Below are 15,956 nucleotides of genomic sequence, written 5' to 3' on the forward strand. Positions count from 1 at the left end.
AACAAGAATATGAGAAAAAACAAAAAAAATCTTTCATGAATTTTACCGAAAGTCATTATTTTGGCTGGTTTACACGTGGGAGACGCTGAAAAGCTTAGAGGACGCTAACAATTCATTTCTTAGCAGAACACTGGCTTTTTATAATAATATGTATACGTGTGCTGTATATGCTGTTTAAGTCAAATGCTTTCAGGATGTAAAATGTTTTCAGGATGGTTCGTAGCTAAGAATGATGGGGAATTTGCAAACGGCGTGAACTAGCTAGCTAGTGGTTTGACATGGTATTGAGTATTCAGCTGTTTATGATACGACTTGCATTATGAAACAACGCTACAAATAGTTGCTAGAGATCCTGGAGTTGCTAGCGTAGTATCCAACGTCTCTATTTTGCTGGAGCAATCCGAGTGTTTTGTTGTGTTTTGTCTTTAAAAAAAAAAAATCTACACACATTAATTTTTAAAAATTAAGACAGTCCCTGGCCTGAGAGAAAACCCAACAACTGAACAACTACTTCCAAAAGTTAATTTGGAAATTCTAGACATTAAATCAAGTGAGTGTTCAAATACGGTGTTCTGCTTGAAACGTTTGAGCACCACAGCTCATAGCCGAAGACTTGCTGATGTTTTATCAAGAACTGTCGAGTCATTTTCTCCAGCGGAAGAACGGTGCGTGATTCTTTCTCAACAGTCGCTAACTAGCTAGTCAATCTTTATCGTTGAATTACGTTAGATACCGTTTCCTGGCAACCACAAGAGAGCCTTGGCCACTACAGCTTTGGTGGGCTAGCTAATGAATTAATGATCTACCACTCCTGAGGCTAATCCTGACACCACCACCTGTGCTGAAAGCCGGCTAAACACAGGGTCGAAGTTTAAAGGCAGTCTGACCCGAACTGACCCACCAGTCGGACCCTGGGAGTCGTTAGCCATTTGGTTTGCCAGATACGGTGAAACAGCAGGTGACGTGCTGCTTACAGTTCATCGATATCTTCACATATAAACAACAAGCATGCTTAGGGTTAGCATGACTTAGCACCAACATGCTCTGATTTCTGACTCAGAAGTAGATCACAAACACACATCAACCCTAACGTTCAGGATTTATCCCAGGGGTTAGTGTGTAGAACTGAGTACTCATTGTGAGCATCATTACACAGCAGGAATGATCAATATATTTAAGAAAAAAAAACAAAGCTTTCCACCAATTTATTTAAAGCTCTGCCTGTTGTGTGTTATTATAATGAACCATCAGTACGGTTCACTGAACATTTAAGTAAGAAATAAACCACTGTGTGTTGTGCAGTTATAGGAAAATAATCAACGATGAAGCTGAGTTACTCTTCCCATCCAAAAGCTTTTTATTTTCCAATATTTTGCCAATGTTTAATTACTTGTAAATGAAACCACAAACCATTTATAGTTACATTTAATGTTGGAAGACAAGTTAGTTTCTGGTCTTACGGACGTTATGAAAGCTATAAACAGTCGCTCCCTCACCAGCGTCTCTTTTTTTTTTTTCCCTCTAAATGCACGGCATCATGTTACTGAGAAACCGCGCAGAAGCAGCGTAAACTCCTCTGTCCTGAAGACGTCGGAAAACTACAGCTGACTGGTACTGGAGACTCCTTCCATAAATGTTAAATAAACATCTTCCTACAGAAAACGTCACCATCAATGAGTACACGTGTCCCTGTGAATGAGCTGTTACTATAGAAACGATTACGCTTTAGAGCTGTGGTTTAAAGAGGAGTTAAACTTCAGGAAAATCATCAACTCTGAGGGAGGAGGTAACAGTTACTCCGCTTCATCACACCACCCCGGCACTGATTATTTTCCTGTTACAGCACAACGCTGAGTGGCTTCTGTTTTGAGGATGATGGATATGATATGATGATATAATAGACACGCTGATAAATCTCGCTTTTCTTCAATTTTGCAGATAAAGTGATTTTTTTTAAATTCATTTGTTTATGTATTTAACAAAATTTTAATTATTTTAAATATTTAAATGATCTGATGTTAAAATGTTGTACTTAAATCATTAAAACAATAAAATGTCAAGATTTTTATAGACTTTTATTTTCTATTCTCCTGTCCAATTTTTTTAAAAAATATTTTTACAAAGATTTTTTTAAAATATAGAAAATAACATACAATTATTTTTGTAGACATTATTAACAGAGACTAACAGTTTTTTGTTTTGTTTTTTTATGCAGTGATAATGCATTGAGGCAGTTTGTGAGCAAACCTACTGAATATATCATGATACACATTCATGTAGAAATGGCTTGGAAAATTGTGACAATATTTTTGGCGCCCCTTCGCCTGTCCACAGGTTTATTCCTTACTTACAGCGCATGAAAAAGAGAAATCGAAGAGCAGACGGGGTGGAATGGCTATTGAGCGAGGACGATGTCCAGCGAGACGCTCATTGATGCAATAAATATCTGGAATCCGAGGTGATCTCAGTTTTCTCCGACTTTGGAGCTGGAATGTGTTCAATTTAGAAATAAACAGCGTGTTTTTATGCCCTGAACACGTGCCGTGTGTAACGTGACATAAACGAGTATTACAGGGTAAAAAAAACTCGACCGTGTTGTCCGTGATACTCGGATTTCTCCAAACCCATTTGAGTGTTTATGTTTGAAAAAGCGAGTCGTCTGTGGTGTGGTTTGGGATTTTTATGGCGGGATCAGTGAACCCTGGCCTGTGTAAACTGCTGTGGTAATGCTAAGAGCCAAACCTCAGTTGCCGCAGGAGTGTGTGTGAGTGTGCGCCAAAAGCACAAGGTCAGCGGTTCTCTAGGTATAATTCCCAGCTGAAAAGGTCAAGTGATGGATAAATAAAGAGGGGAGCTTGGCCGAGTTTAAGGCACAGCTAAGTGACTTAACATTCCATGCTTCATACGAGGTCCGAAATTAAAACTACGGCTTTGTTGATCCTCGTGATGAAGGAGAACAGGAGTCGCTGAAAGTTTGAGATTGGTGCTCTGACGCTGAAAATTACAGGAGGACAGAATTACGATGGACGCTTGGTTAATTGTTTTGAACACACGCAATAACACAATCGCTCTCCTGTTATTTTCACTCACGGCACACCAGTGAGGATTTCCAAACCCAGGGTGCTTTTCCCATTTCCCGTTTCTGGAGACTTCCATTTCCTCACCTCAGAAACTTCTAGAAAATAAGCCACCATTCTGTTAAGCTCCTTCATCCATGCCTGTCTGTTGTACTGCTTTTCCACCAAATGGTGCATCTCAGTGAGGGAAAATTACCCAGGATCCTCCATTTCCACCACAAAGCGAGCCACGTGTAGGTAACCATTCGGTCACGTTTCCATTGACAACATTTCCCTCCTCGCCGGACATGCTCTGGCTGAGACTAGCTTTTCAGACGCGAGCTAATTACACCTGCTGCGTTAAAAACTGTAATAAGCAGAAACTCTAATATACAGGAAGTGGAAAGAAATGAGACAGATTTGACGTCCATCACGTTCGTAGCTTTATCGACTTTAGGACTTTATTTATAATAGCCATAATAGATAGAATCAGACGTGAGCTAACTTATATATACACACATTAAAAATGCTATAAAGTGACAATTTTTGTCACATGCCCCGGTTGTTGTTAACGCTAGCTAACTAGTTAACTGGTGCTGCGTTCATTTACGTGAACTAGCTAGCTAGTTAGATATTCACCGCTTACGTTAATCAGGAATATATCGTTATCTGTTCGGATTTGCTGCCACTCATGTATTTCAGAACATAAACAATGTTCAATGTAGCAACGGGAATGCTGCTAATCATTGCGACATACATGGTCACTCCGAGAAAGGACTCAACTGTTCGACTGAAATAAAAACATCAGATAAGAACAGACTATGACAGAATATTTACAATTCTGTCCGTCAGGGTGACAGGTAACGATTTACTGTAACGCAACTTCTGCATGTGGGCAGAGCTAAAAATAGCGCAGATATGTAGTGTTGCTTCTGATAAATTTTTTGGAAGAGTCTAACTAGCAACATCAAAGTTTTGGGTTGGTTTTTATTGATTTACACGCACTGATGTTTTCTGATCTTTACATAGCTTGATTTTACATTTTTTCCAAGTAAAATCCACCATCTTTCAGTTAGGGCAAGTACCAAATGCCTTCCTGTTTACATAGGGTGTAACATAACATGGAGCTGAATGCCCTACCTAGTGCCCTAATACAAAGTGTAGTGACTTTTTTAACATCATCTGGTAAATAAGAGGTGTATCTTCCCTAAAGAGAAAAGTATTGACACCCTTGGCTATGTATAAGTGAACGTTTACTCCTCTTTATTTCCGGTAAAAAGTACTGGCACACTTGCATTTGAGGGCATGCTCTGCTTTTTTTTTTTTTTTTTTTTTTTTTAAACACACTCACTGTGTCTTGCAGAACTGTGCAAAGGCATCAAAAAGCTTTTTCATTTCAAAATCTTTCTTCTTCTGGAATTTTGAGTAGCATTTCACGACTTATGCCTAAAGTCACCACCCGAGAAACTCGTCCAACGTTATAACCCCTGAGTGGGGCGCAAACAGGAAGCCATTTTGGATTCACCCTGACTAGAACAATTATGAGAATTATGAGTGTGTGTCAATAAATTAAAATGAAACTCAAACAGTCAATGCTGGGCTAAACCTGTGATCATAAGTCTGTAAGAAAAAGGACTTGTGAAGGACGACTTCTTGTGTGTTGTTAAAGAAGTAACTTTAACTAATCAGGACAACAAACCTATGTTAAGGCTGAACCACACTGTGCTTCTTCAGAGGCATCTTTATCTTCTGATGCATCACAAACAAAAACACTACATATACATGGATAAAACGGCTTGTGTTGTACTTAACTACAAACTAGACTTGATTTAAGCCATCCACGGGCGCATAAACCGCTAGCTCGAGCGCCCGGGACAAGCAGACTGCTGATTAAATGCTCACTAATTTTTTATTTTTTGTTTCGTGCACTCATCGAACACCTGAAGAAACAAAATTCAACTCCCTACTGATTTTCACAAAAGAACTATTTTCATTTGCTGTGTTTGTTTTTAAACATTTAAAAAAAATGCTCCAATCGGTTTACACATTTCTCAGTAGCACAAAGTAGCTCAATGCTGCGGCACACGGCACTCTTATTTTATTTTATTTTATTTATTTTTAAATCTAACCACCTGCTGCACCACACACACAAACCAACGTCACTGTCCTCATGTTAGTTAGTGGGAACACTTTTTACTAGTTTTACATATTAATTCACTTGAACAGATGCTAGGCAATATTTCCAGAACAATGAAAACAAAGTTAAAAAACAGTAGAAAACAGCACAAAAACGTAATAGAGTCAGAAGTTGAGTGGAAAAAATAAAGATGATAGCAAAACTCAAACAGCGTCTTCTATGAGTGACGACAACACCGCAGCTCGTAGCTGAAACGTTAGACATTTTTTTGCCATTTTGTCGAAGGAGTGAACATGATGTTTCGTCACCGATAACGAGATTTTATCAGGACAGGATAAAGACTGCAGCTACAGGGATTCACGTACTAGCTATGCTTATTAAACCTGCGCTCACTAGCGAGCAAAATTTTTATGCAATTACGCAAATCAGTTATGATACGGTAAAGCGACAAATCGCTCGAACGATTCCTCGGAGCAATCCTACGGCGTGCTTGGTGCGGCATTCCCGCTGCACTCTGGACGATCTGATCGACTGCTGTATCAAGAATGTACACTGTACACACACAGTTCTTTCCACACACACACACACACACACACACACACACACACACACACACACACACAATTACGGCGTAATGAGGCCAGGCGTTTCCATGGAAATCAGGGGTGTAGAGATTCAGATTCGAATCAATACATTGGTCATAGTGAAGGAGGTGTGGCCTACGTGTAGCTGTCAGTCTCAGTAAAAGAGGCGTGGCCAGTAATCAGGTATACTGTACTGCATTAAATATAGTGATGTATGTTTCAGAATTCTGTGGAATTTCACATTCCCATGTCTCATGTCCGTGTGGGTTTCCTCCTGGTTCTCCCCTCCTAAAACTATCTGATCATGAAGTACACACTTACAGATGGGATTGATTTCTAATCGCACTATCCAGTGTCACACAGATGAGGACGGTTCCTCTCAAGGTTTCTTCCTCATGTCGTCTCGGGGAGTTTTTCCTCACCACCGTCACCAGTCATTGAATCGAATTGAATTGAACACATGCCTGGAAGTGGACTGGCTGTGATAAACTGCCCCAGTTGTGAAAGTGTGTGTACGTTGTGTGTTGTGATGGACTGGCATTCACTCCAGGGCCTATTTCCAGCCTAAAGTGTTCCCGGGATAGGCTCCGGATCCACGGTGAGCCTGAGCAGGGTAAACAGCGCATCAAAGCTGAATGAATGATTGATTCTGAAATGGCATGGACTCATTGCTACCTCATCAGCAGTCCTGCATAAGAAAGCTTTTTCTTTCTCTTTAACAACTTGGCTAGGTTGGTTTTAATTTGCGTTTTTATTTTAAAATGATCAACAACAGAAACAGCGCTTCCAACCTGCCAGCTTAATGCTGTGTTCAGTGTTCCTCAGACGAGGGAGGTCGCAGCTCTGAAGTATGTCATTTTCGAGCTAAAATGTGTGAACAACAACAAAAAAAATAAAATATGGACGCCTCCGTGTTCATCTTTTGTTAGGATCAAGCTAGCCTGCTAACGGTAACGAAGTGTATAATCAGTGTTATAGATTTAACAATTGTTTTTTTGTTTCATTGTGTGTTTTAGAGTTTGTACAATAACGTAAAACTTACAAAAATTTAAAACATTATAAAAAATATGGCCCTTGTACTGAAGCGGAAATTGCTTTATACCTCAGGACAGGTGGTGATCACACACCGTATCGTCTCATAAATATAGACACACACCATCAGGAAGTCCTAAGAATTAAAAGTTTCTCAATTGACTGATTTCAAAATCACTGATGGTGGTTTCCTTGCATGAGGTAAAAAAAAAAAATGGAATAATACTCATCCCTGATTAAACAAGCAATATGACTTTTATAGACACATGAACACAGATAAATTTGACACACTGCTGTATTTCTTCCTGAACACAATAAATGTAATGTTTACTCCCACATCACACATGAATTACATGCATCATGACAGTACGGATCAGCTGTTAATTCAGCTTACGCTCGTATCTGCTGTCAATTCAGCATCGTGCCAATTTAATAATAAACGTCATGAGTTTAGGGATCTCTGTTTGCTGCATGCAGCAAATCAAGCTCTACTTCCAGGTTTGGAGAGCTAGGACATGTTTACCTACGTGCGACATGGTCACAACAAGCGCACGACCTTCGTTTAGCGCCAACAGAGACGTCTGAACGTGACCCAAATACAACCAGGGACTCGCTGTAATGCCTGCCAGAGTTCAGGCTTACTGAAGGTAGATCATTCTTTTAAAAAAAACACATCGTTTTGCTGAGTAGTCGGTTTAACTCATAGACATGGTCAAAATACAACAGTAAAGCGTTTAGATGATGCTGTTCATGTGACTGAGAGCGCTATAACATCATAGCAGCATTCGAAATTATGGACAAATAATGAATAGGTGCTTTATAATACAAATAAACAGAGAAGGAAGTTACCAGATGCATCAAATTTGCTGGTGTGGGAGCGATATGCCAAAAATATCGTATCATGATCCTCAAAGTCATTTCAACGGTACACGATACGTATCATGATGTACAGGTTTGCAAAAAAAATGTTAGAAATACTAATAAATTCGCTGTTTATCAATAAACAAATGTATAATAGATGTATTTTTATTTTTTATATTAAAAATGCATTTTTATTTATTTATGAAAACAAAATAAATCGAACTATTTTAAAGCTTAAGTACAAAATTTTTAACGTCACATCAGCTGCTTCCGGTAAGCGTGACCTGATTTATCACTGTTCACACTCAAACAAACACAGCAGCCTTCAATTGTTCTGCTCACGATTTAGTTTTCTTCATTATGACCTGATACAGATTTCATTTAGAGGTATATATATATATATATATATATATATATATATATATATATGACATAAGATGTTTTTCCAACAATTCCGCATGTCAGACAGTAAACATGAGCTAACTTTGTAAGTGAAGAAACGTTGGACCACACGCACCACAGGAATCGTCCGAGGAATCACTGGAGCCAATCGAGCTGGATTTGTTGCTTTAATTCGTTTGAGAAAACCGTCGCTGGAATCCTACGGAGCTGCATGTGATTCACGTAGCTCCGGAACAGCCATGAACTTATCACATTAGTGTTATGGAGTTAAAAATAAAGAAATAAAAAAAAAAAGTGGAGAAAAGCACAGCAAACCTCAGAGCTGGAGTGCGAGTCTCACAGTGACAGCACTGCAGTTTTAACACTCTCGCTCATTTAACACACCTGATTCACATTACCCGCTAATGACCAGCGCCTTCTGGAGACAAATTCAGCGCGTTAAAGGAGAAGAACACACACTGTCATGACACACCACACCATCCTCACGTCAAAACGTCAAATATTAACCCACATAACCCACACAAATATGACTGTAAAGTCAGGAATTTTTTCAACAAAGCACAGCTTAAGAAATCTAACACTCGTGATATACTACAGAGACACATCACATCACACCACACCTTTATTTTACAAACAATCTGAATTACGCTGTGATGAAAAGCAGAAATTAGAGCCGAGAAACAGCCGACGCAAACCTCTCCAAAACTTTACCAATATACTTTCCTGTTATAAACCTCAGAGCATCTTTATCTTCACGGTTTCTTTGTAAGAACGTAAAAGAACCTGCAGGAAAACGTCAGGAATTTTCCCCAGCTGTTCGATCAGAGTGATGAATCCATGACGTATCATATTTCCACCATGGCATACTGGGATTGGGGAGAAACTCGCCTCTGCTAGCTGGCTAGCTGGCTCTAGCGCCCCCTGACTGCAGCACGCAGAACGCACCTTGAGCTCACGCTGCAATATAAATTTAGCTGGGATGCATTTCCGAACGGGCGAAATCTACTTTACACAGCTGGAAGATTATGATACAGAGGCTTATACAAAAGAGATACTGCTCAAACACTTTAAACAGAACACACACACACATACAAAGCTGAGTCAAATGAAAACCTTGAGGTTTTTTTTTTTTTTTATGTATTCTGCATCAGGTTTAAGGCAGCAGTACACGAGGCGGATGAGAATAATGGAGCACGAATACAATTTTACTTCTGCAACTACAAATTTCATTTACTTTTCTCTTTTAAGGTTTTCATTCGACTCGCCTTCGTATGCGCGCGTTACACACACACACACACCTCGTCTACTGCATTGACCATTAAGGCCAATAAATAAAGTTTACAGAATTAAATTCAATAAAATCTAGAGAAGCCACACACATTCTGCACTTCTCAGCAGCTAGTCCAGGCCTGAAGTCTTCCCATAATTATATACAGAGGTTACTAGAGGTTACTTTTCACCTGCTGCTATGCTGATATTATTTTTGTTACACTTTTAGCAAAAACGGTATTAATGCTACATCCACATTAATCCGGATAGATCCGAGAACTGCATTTTCATTTTAAAATGCTCTCCGTCTACACTGGCGTTTTCAAATGTTTTCCAAAAATTGCTCATCCGCTCTGAAATGCCTGAAAATGCTTACATCCCTATACGTATATACATTCAAATATACATGTACGCATAAACAAAAATTTACTTTCCGTGTCCTATTTGAAAATTCCATTCCATCCTCTTTGAAAAAATGCAATCTGAAGGCTGTACAAAGTGACATTAATCTTTAACAACACTATCAAACTGGACAGCAGCCATAACAACTGCAGTACAACATCATCCACCATTTTGTTTGTTTTGAGTTGAATCTGGCGAAAACGGAGCTTTTTTGAAAATGCCCTCCCCAAGAGGATAAATTGAAAAAGATTCGAAAATTTGAAATTTGAGATATTCAAAAACAATGACGTAAATGCCGTCTCAGTGTGGACGGAGGGCCAAAAAAAAAAGAAAAAAAGATGCGTTTTCAAATTTAGCCAGATTAATATAGACGTAGTCTAAACTGCACCTTTCTTGATCACTTTTTCAAATCCTATCAGAACAGGGACAACAGAAAGTACCTGTCTCTGATCATTTTCAGTTTCATGTAATAAATCCCCAATAAAGATCAGATGTTAAGTAGTGCTGCATATGAGGTGAAGTTGTAACTTGTAATTCTCCGCCTACAACCGGTAAAAAACCACAGAAAACACTCATCAACCTGCGATTTCAACTCATCAACTTGGGATCGTCTTCTTAACTCCCGGTTGCTTCCCCGTTTACAGAGTGACGGCTAATCAACATGGCCGCTCAGTGTAAAGTCCCCCTTTTCTACTTTTCCATTAGTGTATAGCAGTATTGGCTGTAGATCAGTTAATATACAGACACAGTGCTTGGTTAAATCTACAACACTCACCATACTAATCACTGGTTTGAGAAGATCAACATTAGAGTTCACTAAGGTTTGCTTGTTGCTAGAGCTGCTTGTTCCGCTGTTGGAGCTGTGCTGCGATTTCAGCCCAAAGTGTTGCATGAATGTTTAAAGTTCACTACTGCAGAGCTGCACCAGTAGCCTCTCAGGCCTGTAAGTGTAAAAGTGCAGTTAAAGTAGTTGTAAATAAGCTTTGGGTGCTCTGACAGAGCAAATAAAACTTCGACTTCACATGTCGAATGTGTCGATGTGGGAAATAACTGAAGTTAAATATAGACTCATATGTGACAGAAAGCGTCAGCGGGAGATCTGATGCATCTGAGTGATAGATAAAATGATATTACTGACTCTTACTGATGGAGAAAGCCTTGACGGTGTATAACAGACGGAACTGAATCTGAGGCAGTGAAATTTCAGCCAAAAACGTACCAGCAAAACGGGCAGGACCGAACCAACCCCATTCCCACGGGCAGGACGGAAATCAACCCCATTCCCACGGGCAGGACGGAAATCAACCCCATTCCCATGGGCAGGACCGAACCAACCCCATTCCCACGGGCAGGACCGAACCAACCCCATTCCCACGGGCAGGACCGAACCAACCCCATTCCCACGGGCAGGACGTAAATCAACTCCATTCCCACGGGCAGGACGTAAATCAACTCCATTCCCACGGGCAGGGCGTAAATCAACTCCATTCCCACGGGCAGGGCGTAAATCAACTCCATTCCCACGGGCAGGGCGTAAATCAACTCCATTCCCACGGGCAGGGCGTAAATCAACTCCATTCCCACGGGCAGGGCGTAAATCAACTCCATTCCCACGGGCAGGGCGTAAATCAACCCCATTCCCACGGGCAGGACGGAAATCAACCCCATTCCCACGGGCAGGACGGAACTCAACCCCATTCCCACGGGCAGGACGGAACCAACCCCATTCCCACGGGCAGGACGGAACCAACCCCATTCCCACGGGCAGGACGGAACCAACCCCATTCCCACGGGCAGGACGGAAATCAACCCCATTCCCACGGGCAGGACGGAAATCAACCCCATTCCCACGGGCAGGACGGAAATCAACCCCATTCCCACGGGCAGGACGTAAAACAACCCCATTCCCACGGGCAGGACGTAAAACAACCCCATTCCCACGGGCAGGACCGAACCAACCCCATTCCCACGGGCAGGACGTAAAACAACCCCATTCCCACGGGCAGGACGTAAATCAACTCCATTCTCACGGGCAGGACCAAACCAACCCCATTCCCACGGGCAGGACGTAAATCAACCCCATTCCCACGGGCAGGACGTAAATCAACCCCATTCCCACGGGCAGGACGTAAATCAACCCCATTCCCACGGGCAGGACGTAAATCAACCCCATTCCCACGGGCAGGACGTAAATCAACCCCATTCCCACGGGCAGATCGTAAATCAACTCCATTCCCACGGGCAGGGCAGAAACAGTATACAGTACTTTCTACAGAGCATTTAACTGGACCAACACAAAATTAGTACAGCATCAGTCATCAGTCAATTGTATTCTTTTTCCCTGCAGTGAAGAACTATAAATTTAAAACAAGAATGTCTCCAAAAATTTTTCTAGATACACTGATGTATTGGTGTCTGTAACACTAAGGTACAAAAATCTCCCAAACACCTATTCTGAGCTCAGAGATATTTTAAGGTCCAGTTATCCAGGCACCTGAAATTATTTTTTAAAGTTTCTGTGTAAAATATCACACAAAGGTAATGTACCCTAATGGCAACACTCCAGCAACAAGTAAAAGTACAGTCTGGTACCTTTATGCCTGAGAATGTACACACACAGTTCCAGATACAGGTTTTATAGTTTTATTTGAGCCAATATTTATTTACTCCATATATTATTTATTTAATTTTAGTAGGCTATAAACACAGCTCTGTATATGCTAAAGCAACGTAAACCACAATGTAGTAGTGACAACACTAAGTGGATTGTAGATTAGTCCAGCATAGTACAGACAGACTAGTCTTACTCGTTTAGAGTATAGTAAAGTACAGTATAGTTAGTTAGATAGATAGACAGACAGACAGACAGACTAGTCTTACTCAAGCCCATATTCAGTCCGTATTTTATTTGGAGTATAAACTCCACTCTCTATATGCTAAAGCAAAGTAAAGCTGCGTTCAAAAACACAATGCACTAAACAGTGTGTCAACATTATCAGCAGTTTTTAGTATAATACACTATAATTAGTTAGTTAGTTAGACAGACAGACAAGTCTTACTGGAGCCTATATTTGATCCTTATTTTATCATTTATTTCATTTAAGGTATAAACTTCACTCTCTATATGCTAAGGTTGCATTCAAATCCACAATTAACTAAACTGTGTCAACATTACAAGTAGTTTCTGTAGTATAGTTAGTTAGATAGACAGATAGATAGACAGACTAGTCTCAAGCCTATATTCAGTCCGTATTTTATTTGGAGTATAAACTCCACTCTCTATATGCTAAAGCAAAGTAAAGCTGCATTCAAAACCACAATGTACTAAACAGTGTATCAACATTATCAGTAGGGTGTGTAGTATTGTATAGTTAGACAGACAGACAGACAGACAGGCAGACAGACAGACAGATAGACTAGTTTTACTCAAGCCTATATTCAGTCCTTATTTTATTTGGAGTATAAACTTCACTCTCTATATGCTAAAGCAATATAAGGCTGCATTCAGAAACACAATGTACTAAACAGTGTGTCAACATTATCAGTAGTTTATAATACAGTACAGCATAGTTAGTTAGATAGATAGTTAGTTAGTTAGATTGATAGACAGACAGACGGACAGACCAGTCTTACTCAAGCCCATAGTTGGTCCTTATTTTATCATTTATTTTATTTGGAGTATAAATTCCACTCTATATATACTAAAGCAAAGTAAAGCTGCATTCAAAACCACAATGTACTAAACAGCGTCTCACCATTATCAGTAGGGTGTGTAGTATTGTATAGCTAGTTAGATAGATAGATAGACAGATAGATAGATAGATAGATAGATAGACAGACAGACACAGACTAGTCTTACTCAAGCCTATATTTATTCCTTATTTTATTTGGAGTATAAACTCCACTCTCTGTATGCTAAAGCAAAGTAAAGCTGCGTTCAAAAACACAATGTACTAAACAGTGTGTCAACATTATCAGTAGGGTGTGTAGTATTGTACAGCTAGTTAGTTAGTTAGTTAGTTAGATAGATAGATAGATAGATAGATAGACAGAGACAGACACAGACTAGTCTTACTCAAGCCTATATTTATTCCTTATTTTATTTGGAGTATAAACTCCACTCTCTACATGCTAAAGCAAAGTAAAGCTGCCTTCAAAACCACAATGTACTAAACAGTGTGTCAACATTATCAGTAGTTGGTAAAGCAATTAGCACTACATCCGAGCAGAAACCTAAAACACGGTCCCAAACCGCATACTGTAGTGCGTCCAGCTGTAGATATTATGCTAAAAGCATTATGGTGTTGTCTAAGTCTGTATTTTCTGTTTGTTTTCTTCCTAAACGCAGTGTATGTGGAGGCCTGCACTTGAACGCGCACTGTGTGCAGTTAAAGTGCGCTTGCATGCATATGCAGTGCTGAACTTTGATCAGAAAATCGCCTCAGGTCCGGGTGTAAAGCTGACTTCTGTGCTTCTACACTGTTACAGGAACACCACAATGTATCCAGACGTCATGCGGTGTGTGTTCAGGTTGTTACTTTACACTTTACACTTCTATCACTTTCCCTGTGCTGCTACAATGTTCACACAGCGTAGTAAAAAAAAGAGCTGTGTTTGTTTGCACTGGTGCTGATTAAATCCTCCTCAGGTCCTCTTCTAAACAGCAAGCCTGTTTACTCACAAACATCCAGTCCAACCTGCCACACACAAACATACATACACATACACACACACACACACACACACACCTCTCTGAGCAACCGAAAGAGGAGAAAATTGCTTACGGAATCGATGCGATTCTTTTTTTCCCCTTCTTTCCTTTCCAACTTAATTCAGCAGATAATCCGAGAACAAACTTTTCCCAAAGCTTTCACACGGATCAGATGCTCGGCGAGATATTTCGAGATGAAACATTCCTCGTTTGGGTGAGACCAAGAGAGCAAAAAAGTCCAAAAAAACAAAAATCAGAATAGTAAAGTTGTAGCGTTTACTCCATCATGGTGGCCATGTTTAAGAGGGACCGAAGCACCGCCTGTCATCGCCTCGGGAAAAATAGGTCCATGGGGAAGGGGTTCACAACAAAATCACGGCTTTAAAGTTCAATGATGCTCGAGCACAGGGTCTGGTGAGTGAATATAACCCAGAGAAATGATCAGAAACCCAGGAAACGCCGAGAAACGCCGTTAAACCGAGCAGGAAAAAGTCTGAGTGACCCTGCGGATGGATACATGAAGGCGCACTCGAGGTGAAGCGGCCTTTCAGTCATCACACGGACTTCTCCAAAACACGGAAGTGGAGTTTACAAACCGGATCTTCTTCTATTACTGCTGACACAGGAACGCTTAAAGGTGCATTATGTAACTCTGGGTCTCCATGCACTAAAAAAAGAGTATGTACTCTTTCTGTGAAGAAAAAGTACAGAGTTTTGAGTGTGTAGCAAAAGAGGATGCAAGTACTGCGACTGCGATACTAACAGGAGGCACCGTGGCTTAGTGGATCCTCCAGGGTTGGAGGTTCGATTCTTGACTCCGCCTTGTGTGCGTGGAGTTTGCATGTTCTCCCCATGCTTCAGGGGTTTCCTCCGGGCACTCCAGTTTCCTCCCCCACGTCCAAAGACATGCGTTGGATGGATGGATGGGACACACTAACTAAAGCCACACACCTGACTTTTCACTTCCATTGACTTCCATTCATACGCATGAGAACGCTGGAGACCAGAAACGCAGCTCACGTTCAAGTTTGGTGAACTCTGACCTGCGAACTCGTATCACGTGAAGACGTGTGACCAATAGAAGATCGACACGTCACAGCGTGACCTCTTCAGAAAATCCAAGATGGAGGAAGCACTGATTATAGCAGTGTCACACCATCCTGTTTTATACAACTGAGCTTTATGAGAATATAAAATCATAAAATCGTATATAAAATGAAGTGTGGATAGACAAACAACGCCTGGGCAAGTGATGGTGTATTGTCATATCCAGTTGCCGCCCATATCTTCAGCGGTCTCTGAAGAAATTTCACATGTTGAAAGTCTAGTGTGACCGCCGCTTAACACGTCATGTAACGGAGGAGAACGTTGTTGCCTGGTTACGCACGGTGTCACCGTAAACAAACTCCTCGCTGCATTTCAGATTTTCTTCATTCATTATTACTTATATCATTTATACTATATCATTTGATTTATTTTTCCAGATTTCAGTTACACCTCTC

General features: G+C 40.5%; 1 protein-coding gene across 8 annotated transcripts in view; it reads right to left on the reverse strand.

The window, feature by feature from the left end:
• Positions 1–15,082, reverse strand: part of kmt2ca (lysine (K)-specific methyltransferase 2Ca) — a 161,217-nt gene extending 146,135 nt beyond the window's left edge. For 6 of the 8 annotated variants that reach the window (XM_034305555.2, XM_034305559.2, XM_034305563.2 and 3 more), the window contains exon 1: positions 14,528–15,079. The gene's annotated coding sequence lies outside the window, so the exon portion shown is untranslated. Of the gene's footprint in view, positions 1–14,527 lie in introns of all 8 variants that reach the window. The other 2 variants (XM_034305542.2, XM_034305550.2) reach the window with 2 other exon arrangements.
• Between the last annotated feature and the right edge of the window lie 874 nt (positions 15,083–15,956).

The sequence above is a fragment of the Pangasianodon hypophthalmus genome, chromosome 1, assembly GCF_027358585.1.
Source record: "Pangasianodon hypophthalmus isolate fPanHyp1 chromosome 1, fPanHyp1.pri, whole genome shotgun sequence".
In the NCBI taxonomy this organism is placed as follows: domain Eukaryota; kingdom Metazoa; phylum Chordata; class Actinopteri; order Siluriformes; family Pangasiidae; genus Pangasianodon; species Pangasianodon hypophthalmus.